General features: G+C 38.5%; 2 long non-coding RNA genes, 2 pseudogenes and 1 gene segment (V, D, J or C); 3 read left to right on the top strand and 2 right to left on the bottom strand.

The window, feature by feature from the left end:
• Positions 1-537: 537 nt before the first annotated feature.
• LOC310729357 (immunoglobulin kappa variable 6D-21-like) lies at positions 538-1,032 on the top strand. The segment is given in 2 exons: positions 538-586; positions 698-1,032.
• A 10,214-nt stretch (positions 1,033-11,246) lies between these two features.
• LOC310729178 lies at positions 11,247-13,353 on the bottom strand. Of its 2 annotated transcripts, XR_014534471.1 has the most exons (3): positions 13,302-13,353; positions 12,907-13,100; positions 11,247-11,722 (listed from the first exon to the last, which is right to left on the bottom strand). It is a non-coding gene; the product is annotated as an uncharacterized lncRNA (long non-coding RNA). The 2 variants fall into 2 exon arrangements; XR_014534472.1 differs by lacking the exon at positions 13,302-13,353 and having other exon boundaries at positions 12,907-13,175.
• A 149-nt stretch (positions 13,354-13,502) lies between these two features.
• LOC310729356 (putative non-functional immunoglobulin kappa variable 6D-41 pseudogene) lies at positions 13,503-13,997 on the top strand (annotated as a pseudogene). Its single transcript has 2 exons — positions 13,503-13,551; positions 13,663-13,997. The product of its transcript is annotated as a putative non-functional immunoglobulin kappa variable 6D-41 pseudogene (transcript).
• Positions 13,998-16,442: 2,445 nt separating this feature from the next.
• On the bottom strand, positions 16,443-18,586 carry LOC310729176. The gene is made up of 2 exons (XR_014534470.1): positions 18,104-18,586; positions 16,443-16,918 (listed from the first exon to the last, which is right to left on the bottom strand). It is a non-coding gene; the product is annotated as an uncharacterized lncRNA (long non-coding RNA).
• Positions 18,587-18,762: 176 nt separating this feature from the next.
• On the top strand, positions 18,763-19,260 carry LOC310729355 (putative non-functional immunoglobulin kappa variable 6D-41 pseudogene; annotated as a pseudogene). Its single transcript has 2 exons — positions 18,763-18,811; positions 18,926-19,260. The product of its transcript is annotated as a putative non-functional immunoglobulin kappa variable 6D-41 pseudogene (transcript).
• The last annotated feature ends 615 nt before the right edge of the window (positions 19,261-19,875 follow it).

Here is a 19,875-nt window from a genome sequence, read left to right as displayed (position 1 = left end):
CTGGTGCTGATATGGAGTTCAGTCTGTTTAAATCCACCGTTTCCTCAGGGTCAGAGACTTTTTGTTTAAATTTGATTTTTGAGGGTTTGATTATTGAATATAATATGGTATAATCAGTTTTTCTTTATTAAGATTTAGAATTATCAGTGAAAATGCAGTGAATTTTGGTGAAATGACTGTTACACCTCAACTTACTGTTTTATACACCAACAGATAGGAAATTGTATTAAGGATTCAAATTTATATATAAAAAAAACCACATTCCACAAATAGAACTGGTGATGTTGTACCCGAAGTTGCTTTATAATGTATAGTGTTTCCTATTTTAAATGCTTAATTTAACCTGGAAAAGTCCCTTACATGCACATTGTGCAAATTTTAGGTTATTCATTATTTTTAGTCCTATTGGTTTCAGTTCTGTTTCATTTTTTGCCAAATAAATCTCATGCTTCAGTGCTCTGGGAGTGTTTATAGCGCTGTGACTTTCACACTTCATGACTGAGAGCTGCTGCTACAGAAACTTCACCCACAGCTACCATGACTTTGATCCCCATCTTCTTCTGGACACTGATCCTCTGGACTCAAGGTCAGACACTGCTTCATATTTTATCTCTACAATGATGTGTTCATACAAATACACGTATTGTTTCTGTTCTAATATTTCAGTTTCATGCTGCATTATTGTGTATTTTTACAGAATGCAGAGGTCAAGCAACAGTAACTCAGACTCCTGCAGTGAAATCTGTTCTTCCAGGAGAAACAGTCACCATCAACTGTAAAACCAGTCAGGCGGTGTATCACCATAGCTCATATGGCGACATATTACACTGGTATCAGCAGAAAGCTGAAGAAGCTCCTAAACTCCTAATTAAATATGTGAATCAGTTACAGTCGGGTTTTCCAGCTCGTTTCAGTGGCAGTGGATCTGGATCTGATTTCACTCTGACCATCAGTGGAGTCCAGACTGAAGATGCAGGAGATTATTACTGTCAGAGTTACCACAGCATCACAGGCTACTGGTTCACACAGTGATATAGAGTCGTACAAAAACCTCCCTCAGTCAGAAAGTAGAGAAACTGCACTGCTGCAGCTGGAAGCGACTGCAGGTGCTGAGTTGGAGGATGTGATACGACACAATGACACTCTGTGGAGCAGAAGAACCACATCACACTAACACACACCGCACATTAGAAATCTCTCAATTACCATCACACCACACTACACACACTCCATCACACCACACTGTACACACTCTATCACACCACACTACAAACACACTCCATCACACCACACTACACACACACTCCATCACACCACACTGTACACACTCCATCACACCACACTACAAACACACTCCATCACACCACACTACAAACACACTCCATCACACCACACTACACATACACTCCATCACACCAACACAGTGCACACTCCATCACACCACACTACACACACACACTCCATCACACCACACAGTACACACTCCATCACACTACACAGTACACACTCCATCACACCACACTACACACATACTCCATCACACCACACTACACACACTCCATCACACCAACACTGTACACACTCCATCACACCACACTGTACACACTCCATCACACCACACTGTACACACTCCATCACACCACACAGTACACACTCCATTACACTACACAGTACACACTCCATCACACCACACAGTACACACTCCATCACACCACACAGTACACACTCCATCACACCACACAGTACACACTCCATCACACCACACAGTACACACTCCATCACACTACACAGTACACACTCCATCACACTACACAGTACACACTTTATCACACCACACTACACACATACTTCATCACACCACACTACACACACTCCATCACACTACACTGTACACACTCCATCACATCACACCACACACACTCCATCACATCACACCACACACACTCCATCACACTACACACACTCCATCACACCACACTGTACTCATTTACATTTATGGCATTTAGCAGACGCCCTTATCCAAAGTAACGTACAAAAGAAATTTGAATCTCTAGCAATGAATAATTCTACACTGGTACACTAGATTACACACTTAATATAAATATAACTCTTGAATTCTACAGAGCAAACTCTACACACTCCATTACACCACACTGTACACACTCCATTACACCACACTGTACACACTCCATTACACCACACACTACACACTCCATTACACCACACTCTACACACTACATTACACCACACTGTACACACTCCATTACACCACACACTACACACTCCATTACACCACACTCTACACACTATATTACACCACACTGTACACACTCCATTACACCACACTGTACACACTCCATTACACCACACACTACACACTCCATTACACCACACTCTACACACTACATTACACCACACTGTACACACTCCATTACACCACACACTACACACTCCATTACACCACACTCTACACACTCCATTACACCACACTGTACACGCTATTTCACACAACACTGTACACACTCCATCACACCACACTGTACACACTCCATCACACCACACAGTACACACTCCATCACACCACACAGTACACACTCCATCACACCACACAGTACACACTCCATCACACTACACAGTACACACTCCATCACACTACACAGTACACACTTCATCACACCACACTACACACATACTCCATCACACCACACTACACACACTCCATCACACTACACTGTACACACTCCATCACATCACACCACACACACTCCATCACATCACACCACACACACTCCATCACACTACACACACTCCATCACACCACACTGTACTCATTTACATTTATGGCATTTAGCAGACGCCCTTATCCAAAGTAACGTACAAAAGAAATTTGAATCTCTAGCAATGAATAATTCTACACTGGTACACTAGATTACACACTTAATATAAATATAACTCTTGAATTCTACAGAGCAAACTCTACACACTCCATTACACCACACTCTACACACTCCATCACACCACACTGTACACACTTCATTACACCACACTGTACACACTCCATTACACCACACTCTACACACTACATTACACCACACTGTACACACTCCATTACACCACACACTACACACTCCATTACACCACACTCTACACACTACATTACACCACACTGTACACACTCCATTACACCACACACTACACACTCCATTACACCACACTCTACACACTCCATTACACCACACTGTACACGCTATTTCACACGACACTGTACACACTCCATCACACCACACTGTACACACTCCATCACACCACACTGTACACACTCCATCACACCACACTGTACACACTCCATCACACCACACTACACACTCCATCACACCACAATACACACTAATTGTGTATGATCTGCATCATCTATAATGTAAATCAGTTATGTTTACTGATTTAAAAACTTTTGTTAATAATTCAGAGCAGGACAGGGTTGGGCAAAGATACATATATATTTTATATCTGTTACATATTTTTTATATGTATATCTTTTAAAAACACTTAGAAATACTTTTAAAAGGGAACATTAAATTCCTTCACAAAACATTTTCATCAATAGGGTCTATTTGATCTTTTCTTTCTGCATTACACTGACTCAAATTCAAGTCAAATACATATTCACATTTTATCAGTCACATACAGAGTTTGACGTAGTGAAATACTTTTCTGACTGTCCGGCTTGTAAACAATGAAGAAATACAGTATAAGAAAAATAAAAAGAGAAAAGTAATGTAAACATGAATTAAATGAAGTATAAAAGTATAAAAAAAATTAATCTGTCTATAGAGTGAAAGGTTTAAGGATAAAAAATATATATCTATAATATACACACCCTGGAAGAGAATAAAAGTTAATATAAATGTATATACACACAGATGAATTAAACAGAAGGAATGGATGGTTATGTACGACAGATAAAGACAGAAGTACAGATTAAAGTGACCCAGTATGATTGTGATTATCATTAACGTGTCAATGTGCTGGAATAAAAATGTAAAAGTGAAATAAAGTTCCACTAGTGCAAGTAATGCAAATAATAGTGAATAATAGTAAATAATAGTGTTTAGTGAAAGAAGTGAGATGGAGAGAGAAGTCCAGGAGCTTGTTGATGGGTGTTGCAGATTTCAGCTTTAATATACTCTGAACTGGTGACTGAAGAAAGATGTTACTGGCTGATCTTTTCAGAAGATCCACGACATTCATGTGGGAAGATGTTGCACTAGATTCTGGATTGTGCTTGTAGAGATTTTGTGGAGATTTATTCAGTCACAAAGGCAGGAACTGATGTAAGTGAAATGAGGAGGCCTCAGGTGCACTCAGTGTTCCAATTCATCAGACTACTTGAGATCTTCCATTCAAACCCATGTACAGCACATCTTCATGGAGTTTCTAAACTCTCAATTTGCATATAATTTAATTAAATCTTTTAATCCTATTGTAATATATTTGCTTATCTTTTCTAGGACTCGAGGGATGGACGTGTGGACAGCTGGAGACACTTCCAGGCCAAAGGTAAAACCAAGGAGAAGAAGAACAGGACATTCCTCAAGCCCCCCAAGGTCAAAATGGAGCAGCGGGATTAATTATCATTTGGATAAAATCAACAGTGACCTGGAAATCCGACCACCTCCTGCTCGTCTTCTGGGTTTTTCCCTTCAGGTGTACGCGTGTGTGTGTCTGTTCAGGAATGTGACACTCTCAGTCCAGCTGAGGGCGCTGTGGAACAACACATCTCCTTCAATCCCTTGTAGTCTTTTCCCATCTGCTAGGAGAAAAAGTCGTCCAGTGGCTGGATGGACGCTTGTCACTGTTTCGTCGCAGCAAATTGAACCGTCATTAGAGTAGTTTCTTCAGGAGCAAAGAGGCTGTTCTTCTTTTGATTTCTTTCTTCCCTTCTAACTTTTTTATTTTTTATATGTACATATTCATGAGTTTGATGTTAAGTAAGCACATTGGAAAATGCTTTTGTCCTTTTTTCCCCTCTCTCTTATTGCTGTCACCCAGAATAAAACTTGTTTGTAGTCTACACTTATATTTAACATTGCTTTTGTGGTGTTGGTTCTTGGATCATATTTTGTCTCTTTTTCTTTTCTTTCCTCAGAGTTTTTACATTTTCTCTCATAAGTACAAGTCAGTATTCATGAAACATTAACAATAATTTATTATTTTTATATTTCTTATGAGAGCCCTGGAATTGAAAACTTGCCAAGTAGAGGTGTAATGATGCATTAGATTTAATTTAGTTGAAATGATTTATCTAATGTCATTACCTTGTTTACACACCAGAGGTCTCAATCTGTCCAATCTATAAAGATATCATGTAGATCACAGTGGTCACAGAATCCCGTTTTATTACCCTCACTGTACTTTATCACCTTTACTACCTATAACCTACACTTAGACAACCAGGTAATAACAGTCACAACAGGTGTCAGTTTCACCGTCTTTGGAGCTCTATCTCTGATCAAGATGATTCCTCTGGTGCTGAAACGGAGTTCAGTCTGTTTAAATCCACCGTTTCCACAGGGTCAGAGACTTTTTGTTTAAATTTGATTTTTTTACGATTTGCTTATTAAATATAATATGATTTATTTCTTTTTTTCTTCAAAAAGATTTGGAATTTTCAGTGAAAATGCAGTGAATTTTGGTGAAATGATTGTTTCACCTTTACCTAGTGGTTAATGGATTTACCCGAAGTTGCTTTATAATGTACAGTGTTTCCCTATTTTAAAAGCTTAATTTAACAAGGAAAAGTCCCTTACATGCAGTTTGTGCAAATTTTGTTTTTCTGTGTGTTTCATGTTGGAAGTGAAAATGTTTTTTTGCTGATTAAATCTCATGCTTCAGTGCTCTGGGAGTGTTTATAGCACTGTGACTTTCACACTTCATGACTGAGAGCTGCTGCTACAGTAACTTCACCCACAGCTACCATGACTTTGATCCCCGTCTTCATCTGGACACTGATCCTCTGGACTCAAGGTCAGACACTGCTTCATATTTTATCTCTACAATGATGTGTTCATACAAATACACGTATTGTTTCTGTTCTAATATTTCAGTTTCATGCTGCATTATTGTGTATTTTTACAGAATGCAGAGGTCAAGCAACAGTAACTCAGACTCCTGCAGTGAAATCTGTTCTTCCTGGAGAAACAGTTACCATCAACTGTAAAACCAGTCAGGCAGTGTCTTCTCACAGCTCATATGGTAATCGCTTGCACTGGTATCAGCAGAAACATGGAGATGCTCCTAAACTGCTCATTAAATTTGTAAAGGAGCTACAGTCGGGTTTTCCAGCTCGTTTCAGTGGCAGTGGATCTGGAACTGATTTCACTCTGACCATCAGTGGAGTCCAGACTGAAGATGCAGGAGATTATTACTGTCAGAGTCACCATTCCATCACTGGCTACTGGTTCACACAGTGATATAGAGTCGTACAAAAACCTCCCTCAGTCAGATAGTAGAGAAACTGCACTGCTGCAGCTGGGAGCGACTGCAGGTGCTGAGTTGGAGGATGTGATACGACACAATGACACTCTGTGGTGGAGAAGAACCACATCACACTAACTCACACCTCACATTAGAAATCTCTCAATAACCATCACACCACACTACACACACTCCATCACACCACACTGTACACACTCCATCACACCACACTACAAACACACTCCATCACACCACACTGTACACACTCCATTACACCACACTACACACACACTCCATCACACCACACTGTACACACTCCATTACACCACACTACAAACACACTCCATCACACCACACTGTACAAACTCCATTCACACCACAATACACACATTCCATCACACCACACTGTACACACTCCATCACACCACAATACACACATTCCATCACACCACACTACACACTCCATCACACCACACTGTACACACTCCATCACACCACACTGCACACACTCCATCACACCACACTGTACACACTCCATCACACCACACTGTACACACTCCATCACACCACAATACACACATTCCATCACACCACACTACACACTCCATCACACCACACTGTACACACTCCATCACACCACACTGCACACACTCCATCACACCACACTGCACACACTCCATCACACCACAATACACACATTCCATCACACCACACTGTACACACTCCAACACACCACACTACACACTTCATCACACCACACTGTACACACTCCATCACACCGCACTGTACACACTCCATCACACCACACTGTACACACTCCATCACACCACACTGTACACACTCCATCACACCACACTGTACACATTTACATTTATGCATTTAGCAGACGCCCTTATCCAGAGTAACGTACAAAAGAGCTTTGAATCTCTAGCAATTAATAATTCTACACAGGTAAGCTAGATTACACACTTAATATAAATATAACTCTTGAATTCTACAGAGCAAACTCTACACACTCCATCACACCACACTGTACACATTCAATCACACCACACTGTACACACTCCATTACACCACACTGTACACACTACATTACAGCAAACTCTACACACTCCATCACATCACACAGTACACAATCCATCACACCACATTGTACTCGGTATATCAGACCACAATACACACAAATTGTGTATGATATGCATCATCTATAATGTAAATCAGTTATGTTTACTGATTCAAAAGCTTTTATTAATAATTCAGAGCAGGACAGGGTTGGGCAAAGATACATACATCTTTTATATATATTATATCTGTTACATATCTTTTATATGCATATCTTTTAAAAACACTTAGAAATACTTTTAAAAGGGAGCATATATATATATATATATATATATATATATATATATATATATATATATATATATATATATATATATATATATATATATATACACACACACACATTCTGTAAGAGAATAAGAAAAGTTAATTTACAAACCTGATTCCAAAAAAGTTGGGACACTGTACAAATTGTGAATAAAAACAGAATGCAATGATGTGGAACTTTCAAATTTCAATATTTTATTCAGAATACAACAAAGATGACATATCAATCAATATACTCTCTCTGAGCACACCCAAAACTGGATAAGATCTTATTTGTGTACAAGTAAATAACATCAAATCTGCGTTAAGAGCTATCTCGATGGGAGTGCCGCAGGGGTCTATTTTGGGACCAAAGTCATATAAAAAAAATTGGTAATAAATTGAAATTTAATTTGATGAATTATAAACATATAAGAAATTCATTAACTACGGAAGCCTCGAATATTTATTTTAATGCTATGATTGTTCATCATCTACTGTATTGCATGTCTAGTTTGTCTCAGGCGTGTAAAACATCGGTAAAATTACTAGAATCGTTATATAAAAGGGCAATAAAAATCCATGATAAAAAGCCTCATCAGTACCATCATTGAAAAGTACTGAGTAAATATAATATTTTGAGTTTTGAAAACCTCATTAAACATAACCAAATTTCTGTTCTATTTAAAATTATCCATAATATCGCGGCTCCCCCTCTGAGAAAATTTGTCACACTAAATTCAGATAAATAAACTTATATTTAACATTGCTTTTGTGGGGTTGGTTCTTGGATCATGTTTTGTCTCTTTTTTTCTTTCCACAGTGTGTTTACCTTTTCAAGTCAGTATTCATGAAACATTACTAATAATTTGGTATTATTATTTTTATATTTCTTAGAAGAGCCCTGGAATTGAAAACTTGCCAACTAGAGGTGTAATGATGCTTTTGATTTAATTTAGTTGAAATGATTTATCTAATGTCATTACCTTGTTTACACACCAGAGGTCTCAATCTGCCCAATCTATAAACTTAACACATGTAGAGCACAGCGGTCACAGAATCCCCTTTTATTACCCTCACTGTACTTTATCACCTTTACTACCTATAACCTACACTTAGACAACCAGGTAATAACAGTCACAACAGGTGTCAGCTTCACCGTCTTTGGAGCTCTATCTCTGATCAAGATGATTCCTCTGGTGCTGATCCGGAGTTCAGTCTGTTTAAATCCACCGTTTCCTCAGGGCCAGAGACTTTTTGTTTAAATTGGATTTTTGAGGGTTTGATCATTAAATATAATATGCTATAATCAGTTTGTATTAATTAATATTTAGAATCTTCAGTGAAAATGCAGTGAATTTTGGTGAAATGATTGTTACACCTCAACTTACTGTTTTATACACCAAAAGATAGGAAATTGTATTAAGGATTCAAATTTATATATAAAAAAAAACAGCTTCCACAAATAGACCTCGTGGTGATTTGCCCGAATTGCGTTATAATGTACAGTGTTTCCTATTTTAAATGATTAATTTGACAAGGAAAAGTCCCTTACATGCACATTGTGCAAATTTAGTTTTTCTGTGTGTTTCATGTTGGAAGTGAAAATGTTTTTTTAGCGATTAAATCTCATGCTACAGTGCTCTGGGAGTGTTTATAGCACTGTGACTTTCACACTTCATGACTGAGAGCTGCTGCTACAGAAACTTCACCCACAGCTACCATGACTTTGATCCCTGTCTTCATCTGGACACTGATCCTCTGGACTCAAGGTCAGACACTGCTTCATATTTTATCTCTACAATGATGTGTTCATACAAATACACGTATTGTTCCTGTTCTAATATTTCAGTTTCATGCTGCATTATTGTGTATTTTTACAGAATGCAGAGGTCAAGTCACAGTAACTCAGACTCCTGTACACATTAACAAACAGTCACCATCAACTGTAAAACCAGTCAAGCAGTGTCTTCTCACAGCTCATATGGTAATCACTTATTCTGGTATCAGCAGAAACATGCAGAAGCTCCTAAACTGCTCATTAAATACGTAAAGGAGCTATTGTCAGGTGGTCCAGCTCGTTTCAGTGGCAGTGGATCTGGAACTGATTTCACTCTGACCATCAGTGGAGTCCAGACTGAAGATGCAGGAGATTATTACTGTCAGAGTCGCCATTCCATCACTGGCTACTGGATCACACAGTGATATAGAGTTGTACAAAAACCTCCCTCAGTCAGATAGTAGAGAAACTGCACTGCTGCAGCTGGGAGCGACTGCAGGTGCTGAGTTGGAGGATGTGATACGACACAATGACACTCTGTGGAGGAAAAAACACATCACACTTACATACACCTCACATTAGAAATCTCTCAATAACCATTACACCACACTGTACACACTCCATCACACCACACTGTACACACTCCATCACACCACACTGTACACACTCCATTACACCACACTGCACACACTCCATCCCACCACACTGTACACACTCCCTCACACCACACTGTACACACTCCATCACACCACACTGTACACACTCCATGACACCATACTACATACTCTCTCACACTACACTGTACACACTACATCACACCACACTGTACACTCATTTCATTACACCCCACTACACACTCCATCACATCACACACACACTCCATCACACTACACTTCACACACTCAATTACACAACACTAAACACTCCATCACTCCACACTGTACACACTCCATCACACCACACTAATGTAAAGCAATAATATTTTCTGATTTAGAGGCTTTTATTTATTATTTAGAGCTGCAGAGCTACACATGTGTTTTGCCAGTTTCCCTCTGACCAACCAGTCAGAGGATGGAAAATGCTGATGCTATTCTGGGCTAGCTGGCCCAGTGAGGGAATTTGAAATCTGATTGGTTTAAGAAACAGACCCATTGCTAATAGCGACTAAGCTAAAAAGGCCAGCAGTACGGTCTTTGAAGGCCCTGGGCAGATTAGATTCACATAGCAGCACATAGAGACTGAAATCTGATTAGACAAAAAATGTAACATCCACATACACGTGCTAGAAGCAGTGCAGCCAAGAGAAACGCTACAAAATAAAGAGAATAAACTGTTGGGAATTAATAAAATTTCATGGAACAAATATTAGAAATTAGGTTGTAGGTCAGTGCTTCTGATAGTGTTTAGTTTAGCAGAGAAGGTTTGCTGTAAAATGAGAGGGAGAATTACATGAAGACGGCTGAATGATCCTCTTTCTCCCAAAATAGAGCACCACTTTCACCAGATGTTCAACTTCCTTCAGCCAAACTCACTGAAGCACAACACACAGAACTGAATGTACAGTTAAACACACTCTCTCATCACACTGATAATGACTACTAACTCTAATAAAACACACCCAATGTCCAAAATGAAGCTTTATTTCAGCAGAGCAAAACTACAGGAAGAGCAACAGGACAGTGAAGAGAGTAAAGACAGGAATATCAGCATTGTGTAGAATTGAAACTCTATTGTAGATGGATGTGTGAGCAGCTCAGTGTTTAATTCTATCTTGGAGCTGTTAGTCTTCACACTGGCTCTTTCTGAACGTGACCGGATGATTGACACTGTCATGGGAGACGGTACAGACAAACTCCTCCCCCTTTTCCCAGAGCGCTTTGCTGAGGGTCAGGGTGCTGCTGCGTGTGTAACCGTCCTTCTTCTGTTCTTCAGGGCTGGTTAGAACCCCTTCGTTCACCACTGAGCCGTCCACTGTCCAGCTCACTGTTGCCCCCTGTGGAGAGTAGGCAGACAGCAGGCAGAGCAGTGAGGCCGGTCCCTCAGAGAGCTGCAGAGACGATGGATGGAGCAGAGACACGGAGGGCTTTACAGTGGGACCCTCTGGAGAACAGAAAACACAAAAAGAAATCACACAATATTCTTTATATCACTGCAGTTTAGTAGAACTAATCAGAAGGAGAACATTTACGAGCTAGTCGTTATATTGTGGAGCGACTCGGAATCAGCTTTATTCTGTTTTAGTCACGTCTTACTGATGTGTCATAGAAAGTGCTCCCTGTGTGATAGTAAGAAATTAAACTGATAACAGAAATGTTTTTGCTCAATTAATGTTCAACTCCATTAACTAGTGTATTTTATTCACTTTAAATAAAGCGATTCTCTTTAATATAGTTGATGCAGACTCATTCATAAATTAGTTGCGCAAAAATACTGATTATCGATGTAATTTTCCATGAATCTGCTCTATTAGCGATTAAAATATGACTTATCTAGTGAACGTTAGATTGTTTACAATAGCTTGTAGCATAGTGCACTTACACTAACACGCCAAAGCCGTTTCCCATACAGTGTTTTATTTGGACGACATGGCATAATGTAACTTAACATTAACGGCCACAATTAGCATATTGATATCTGTGCATTTACTAAATGAGCACTGTGCTACATCTGAACTGACCCCACTGTATTTTTTGTATAATCAATTTCTATACTGTTCTTATGTGTCAATTATTTGTAAATCTATTTTTAAACCTTTTTTTTAATTCCTTGTTTTTATTGTTGTGATAATTTTTTTATGATAGTTTTACTTTATTTATGTAAAGCAGTTTGAATTACCATTGTAATTGACGCAGTCTCCATGCTACAATAATAATGATAGAAACAAAGTTTTTCACTTTTTTGACTGTATTATTTTTGTCCCCTTCGAAAATTGCTCATGAGAAATTTTATACTTATTGTCCCCCCCTACTGTTAAATGAAATTTACGCCCATGGTATTTTCCATCAGCACAGAGACTTTAGAAAAATTTACACAACACTGCAGATATGAACCAGTGAGCAGTTTTCACTCACCAACACAAACACACTGGAGATTTATTACATGTTCAATATACACTCGTTTCTAATTCATTTTACTACAAAAATGTTAGATTTTCTCCCAATGTATTACTGATACACAAATTATATTTCATTTAATTATGTTAATCAATTATTTATAAGCAATGAATAAAGAATGGACCAAATAACAAGTAAATATATATTTTTTTTTAAGTAAAAGTGACTTACTGATGCTGAGTTTTGTTCCTCCACCAAAAGTCCTCCACAGTGATACATTCTAATGAAACCGTCGTACAAAAACCTCTGTTACACTACAATGAACATAAACACACACACACACACACACACACACACACACACACACACACACACACACACACACACACACACACACACACTTCTCTGACTCTTAGCACAGTGTACTGTTCACAGTGCAGAAGACAGAGGGAGAAATAACACCAAATGATTGATTAGTGAGGAGATTTTCCACAATACAATTAAACACAATATACATGATACATAAAGATGGTAAAGAAAAAAATTATAATGCTGGTCTCTGCAAAATCTCAGCCTGAATCCTGATGTCATTAAAGTGAAAGCCTGATCTTCTGTCATTTCCATACATTCACTTGTAGCAACTCGATATTTTCCAAGAAATCTCCCATTGTGAATGAGGGGGGGAATGTGGTAAAGACGTTTCCATACTTAGAGGACACTTTGCATTGGCAGCACATGCTTCAGTGCTCTGGGAGTGTTTATAGCGCTGTGACTTTCACACTTCATGACTGAGAGCTGCTGCTACAGAAACTTCACCCACAGCTACCATGACTTTGATCCCCATCTTCTTCTGGACACTGATCCTCTGGACTCAAGGTCAGACACTGCTTCATATTTTATCTCTACAATGATGTGTTCATACAAATACACGTATTGTTTCTGTTCTAATATTTCAGTTTCATGCTGCATTATTGTGTATTTTTACAGAATGCAGAGGTCAAGCAACAGTAACTCAGACTCCTGCAGTAAAATCTGTTCTTCCAGGAGAAACAGTTACCATCAACTGTAAAACCAGTCAAGCAGTGTCTTCTCACAGCACATATGGTAATCGCTTATCCTGGTATCAACAGAAACATGGAGAAGCTCCTAAACTGCTCATTAAATACGTAAAGGAGCTACAGTCGGGTTTTCCAGCTCGTTTCAGTGGCAGTGGATCTGGAACTGATTTCACTCTGACCATCAGTGGAGTCCAGACTGACGATGCAGGAGATTATTACTGTCAGAGTCACCATTATATCACTGGCTACTGGTTCACACAGTGATATAGAGTCGTACAAAAACCTCCCTCAGTCAGATAGTAGAGAAACTGCACTGCTGCAGCTGGGAGCGACTGCAGGTGCTGAGTTGGAGGATGTGCTACGATACAATGACACTCTGTGGAGCAGAAGAACCACATCACACTAACTCACACCTCACATTAGAAATTTCTCAATAACCATCACACCACACTGTACACACCAATACACCACAATACACACTCCATCACACCACACTGTACACACTTCATCACACCACACTACACACACTCCATCACACCACAATACACACTCCATCACACCACACTGTACACACTCCATCACGCTACACTGTACACACTCCATCACACCACACTGTACACACATTTCATTACACCACACTACACACTCCATCACATCACGCACACTCCATCACACTACACTTCACACACTCAATTACACAGCACTACACACTCCATTACACCACACGGTACACACTCCATCACACCACACTGCACTACACACTCCATCACTCCACACTGTGCACACTCCATCACACCACACTACACACACTAATTGTGTATTTTGTGCATCATCTATAATGTAAAGCAATCATGTTTTCTGATTTAAAGGCTTTTATTTATTATTTAGAGCAGGACATTGCAATGATAAACAAAGGTTTGGGCAAAGAGACATCAGAATCTAATATTAAAATAAAATACCAAATAACTTAAATTAATGTTTATCACAAAAAAATGCAAAATACAGCAGCCACAGCATTTATCAAAATAAACTAAATAAAACAATATGTACTTTTGAAAGGGAGCGTGACATTTCTTCACAAACCTTCCATCAATTAGCTATTTTGATTTGTTCCTTCACCATTACACCGACTCAGATGATTAAGTAAACAATGTTTGATGGCAACAGCTGTTCTCAGGCTGATTCATGCAGTAAATTGGACACATGCAACCAGTTAACAGATAAAATATTCACATACATGTCCCTGTGATCTCCCAGATGAAGGTTAGTTTTAAAGTCCCCAACAGTTTATTGTTGAACAGTTTGCGATTGACTAATAATTGCATCCTAGTTTAGTTACTTAGTGTTTGGTAACGAAGAGCTACTTTACATCAGCAGCATTGACTCAATGCCAAACAAGTCATTCATTAGAAAACATCTGATTTAGCTGTATTTATAGCAACTAGTTTCTAACTAGTTGCTAATAAATTAGCTTATGATTGTTTAACATAAATATAATAATATATTATGTGTCAGGCAGTAATTTATGCACCTTATGCAAAATCATGATCCTACAAAACAGCTGCTTCAATTAGGGTACAATATTCTAAATCAAATATTTATTTATCGATCATCGGACACCTTTTTGAAAGCTGGCAGCCTGAACGTTTCTTACCTTCACCACCTTTTTTCATATGCATCAATTTCCTGTTCTGTTCTCAACAAGTCTGGTCAAAATACTGAGTAGTCACCAATCAGAGGCAGCATTTTTATGATGTCATCATGTAGCCTTCTTACAAAGTATTTTACAGTATTATAAAACTACAAAAATACAAAACACTAAAGTATTTTGATACAAAATACTAGGCCATTTTCATCAACCCTCTCAAATACAAATTACAAAATCCTATTTTATATTTTAAATATGTATATGAAATACATGTATCATAAATATTGCTCCTCCCTGGATACACACAGGTAACACATATTTAGGGCCTTCAGTGGGGACTTACGAAAGCAAGCTCCAAACCTCTACACTACATCCGCAACTGTGCCACCTACATCATCTGGAGCAGTTCAGAATCAATATTTGTCTAATATCGTGACAAAAACATAAAAATGTAAATTAAATACAACCTACTCACCAGAGATGCAGACTTATAATTTCCACCGTTCCTCAGAGGCTGTAATCCAGTGGTACCGCTCATATTCACTGGTCTGGAAGTGGAGAACAAACCTTTTTGGGAGCTGAGAGAAGCTAGCTATGTTTGGGGTTGGCAGCAGTTCTCATGATGTCTGGCTTTCCTTAAAAGTGTATTTTTAAGTATTTTTGAGAGCAAATAAATTTATCTGATTAGTAATCTGATTAGACAAAAAATGTAACACGTGCTGGAAGCAGTGCAGCCAAGAGAAACGCTACAAAATAAAGAGAATAAACTGTTGGGAATTAATAAAATTTCATGGAACAAATATTAGAAATTAGGTTGTAGGTCAGTGCTTCTGATAGTGTTTAGTTTAGCAGAGAAGGTTTGCTGTAAAATGAGAGGGAGAATTACATGAAGACGGCTGAATGATCCTCTTTCTCCCAAAATAGAGCACCACTTTCACCAGATGTTCAACTTCCTTCAGCCAAACTCACTGAAGCACAACACACAGAACTGAATGTACAGCTAAACACACTCTCTCATCACACTGATAATGACTACTAACTCTAATAAAACACACCCAATGTCCAAAATGAAGCTTTATTTCAGCAGAGCAAAACTACAGGAAGAGCAACAGGACAGTGAAGAGAGTAAAGACAGGAATATCAGCATTGTGTAGAATTGAAACTCTATTGTAGATGGATGTGTGAGCAGCTCAGTGTTTAATTCTATCTTGGAGCTGTTAGTCTTCACACTGGCTCTTTCTGAACGTGACCGGATGATTGACACTGTCATGGGAGACGGTACAGACAAACTCCTCCCCCTTTTCCCAGAGCGCTTTGCTGAGGGTCAGGGTGCTGCTGCGTGTGTAACCGTCCTTCTTCTGTTCTTCAGGGCTGGTTAGAACCCCTTCGTTCACCACTGAGCCGTCCACTGTCCAGCTCACTGTTGCCCCCTGTGGAGAGTAGGCAGACAGCAGGCAGAGCAGTGAGGCCGGTCCCTCAGAGAGCTGCAGAGACGATGGATGGAGCAGAGACACGGAGGGCTTTACAGTGGGACCCTCTGGAGAACAGAAAACACAAAAAGAAATCACACAATATTCTTTATATCACTGCAGTTTAGTAGAACTAATCAGAAGGAGAACATTTACGAGCTAGTCGTTATATTGTGGAGCGACTCGGAATCAGCTTTATTCTGTTTTAGTCACGTCTTACTGATGTGTCATAGAAAGTGCTCCCTGTGTGATAGTAAGAAATTAAACTGATAACAGAAATGTTTTTGCTCAATTAATGTTCAACTCCATAAACTAGTGTATTTTATTCACTTTAAATAAAGCGATTCTCTTTAATATAGTTGATACAGACTCATTCATAAATTAGTTGCGCAAAAATACTGATTATCGATGTAATTTTCCATGAATCTGCTCTATTAGCGATTAAAATATGACTTATCTAGTGAACGTTAGATTGTTTACAATAGCTTGTAGCATAGTGCACTTACACTAACACGCCAAAGCCGTTTCCCATACAGTGTTTTATTTGGACGACATGGCATAATGTAACTTAACATTAACGGCCACAATTAGCATATTGATATCTGTGCATTTACTAAATGAGCACTGTGCTACATCTGAACTGACCCCACTGTATTTTTTGTATAATCAATTTCTATACTGTTCTTATGTGTCAATTATTTGTAAATCTATTTTTAAACCTTTTTTTTAATTCCTTGTTTTTATTGTTGTGATAATTTTTTTATGATAGTTTTACTTTATTTATGTAAAGCAGTTTGAATTACCATTGTAATTGACGCAGTCTCCATGCTACAATAATAATGATAGAAACAAAGTTTTTCACTTTTTTGACTGTATTATTTTTGTCCCCTTCGAAAATTGCTCATGAGAAATTTTATACTTATTGTCCCCCCCTACTGTTAAATGAAATTTACGCCCATGGTATTTTCCATCAGCACAGAGACTTTAGAAAAATTTACACAACACTGCAGATATGAACCAGTGAGCAGTTTTCACTCACCAACACAAACACACTGGAGATTTATTACATGTTCAATATACACTCGTTTCTAATTCATTTTACTACAAAAATGTTAGATTTTCTCCCAATGTATTACTGATACACAAATTATATTTCATTTATTTATGTTAATCAATTATTTATAAGCAATGAATAAAGAATGGACCAAATAACAAGAAAATATATATATTTTTTTTAAGTAAAAGTGACTTACTGATGCTGAGTTTTGTTCCTCCACCAAAAGTCCACCACAGTGATACATTCTAATGAAACCGTCGTACAAAAACCTCTGTTACACTACAGTGAACACACACACACACACACACACACACACACACACACACATACACACACACACACACACACACACACACACACACACACACACACACACACACACACACACACACACTTCTCTGACTCTTAGCACAGCATACTGTTCACAGTGCAGAAGACAGAGGGAGAAATAACACCAAATGATTGATTAGTGAGGAGATTTTCCACAATATAATTAAACACAATATAATTTAACACAATATACATGATACATAAAGATGGTAAATAAAAAATGTATGATGTTGGTTTCTGCAAAATCTCAGCCTGAATCCTGATGTAATTAAAGTGAATGCCTGAACTTCTGTTTTTTCCATACATTCACTTGTAACATCTCGATATTTTCCAAGAAATCTCCCATTGTGACTGAACGTGAGAATGACAATAAGATTGGGGGAATGTATTAAAGATGTTTCCATACTTAGAGGACACTTTGCATTAGCAGCACATGCTTCAGTGCTCTGGGAGTGTTTATAGCGCTGTGACTTTCACACTTCATGACTGAGAGCTGCTGCTACAGAAACTTCACCCACAGCTACCATGACTTTGATCCCCGTCTTCATCTGGACACTGATCCTCTGGACTCAAGGTCAGACACTGCTTCATATTTTATCTCTACAATGATGTGCTCATACAAATACACGTATTGTTTCTGTTCTAATATTTCAGTTTCATCCTGCATTATTGTGTGGTTTTTTTACAGAATGCAGAGGTCAAATCACAGTAACTCAGGCTCCTGCAATGAAATCTGTTCTTCCAGGAGAAACAGTCACCATCAACTGTAAAACCAGTCAGGCAGTGACCAAGAATTCAAATGGTGAATTGTTGCACTGGTATCAGCAGAAAGTTGGAGAAGCTCCTAAACTCCTGATTAAAGTTGTAAATCAGCTACAGTCAGGTTTTCCAGCTCGTTTCAGTGGCAGTGGATCTGGATCTGATTTCACTTTGACCGTCACTGGAGTCCAGACTGAAGATGCAGGAGATTATTACTGTCAGAGTTACCATTATATCAGTAGCACGGACCTGTTCACACAGTGATATAGAGTCATACAAAAACCTTCCTCAGTCCGATAGTAGAGAAACTGCACTGCTGCAGCTGGGAGCGACTGCATGTGTTGAGTTGGAGGATGTGATACGACAGAATGACACTCTTCTTGGGATATTAATTTATTTATATTTTCTCCCTCCATATGAACAAACTTATCCTCTATTTCCCTGCAAATAAACACACACACACACAGAGCTATTCAATAGATACAATTTGCAGCCTTATTTGTATAGCACTTTTAGCAAAGGACATTGCCCCAAAGCAGCTTTACACCATGTAAGGCTTCAAACTTAAAAGGGAACCCATTCTCATATATCCTGACAAAGAACATCCATTTATTATTCTTCCATCATTATCAACTGATGGTTCACTGATGAAAACTATATAAAACTGCTCATGGTAATTGCAGTCCTATCTATTGTCTTCTTTCTCCCATTAGCCATTGTAGCAAACTGTTTTCTATGAATTACAGTGCAGATTCTTAAAATGGTCCTTGACTTTTACCCTTCTGCTGTAACCGCATGGCTTTTTAAACTATTTATGTGGAACTATCAAAGTAGGGCATTAGGATGAATTAGGCAGGTCCAGAAAGAAGAATGGGACAG

The sequence above is a fragment of the Silurus aristotelis genome, assembly GCF_946808225.1.
Source record: "Silurus aristotelis genome assembly, chromosome: 7".
Lineage (NCBI taxonomy): Eukaryota > Metazoa > Chordata > Actinopteri > Siluriformes > Siluridae > Silurus > Silurus aristotelis.
The sequence above is the reverse complement of the archived record's forward strand: the minus strand, read 5'-3'. Positions and strand labels throughout refer to the sequence as shown.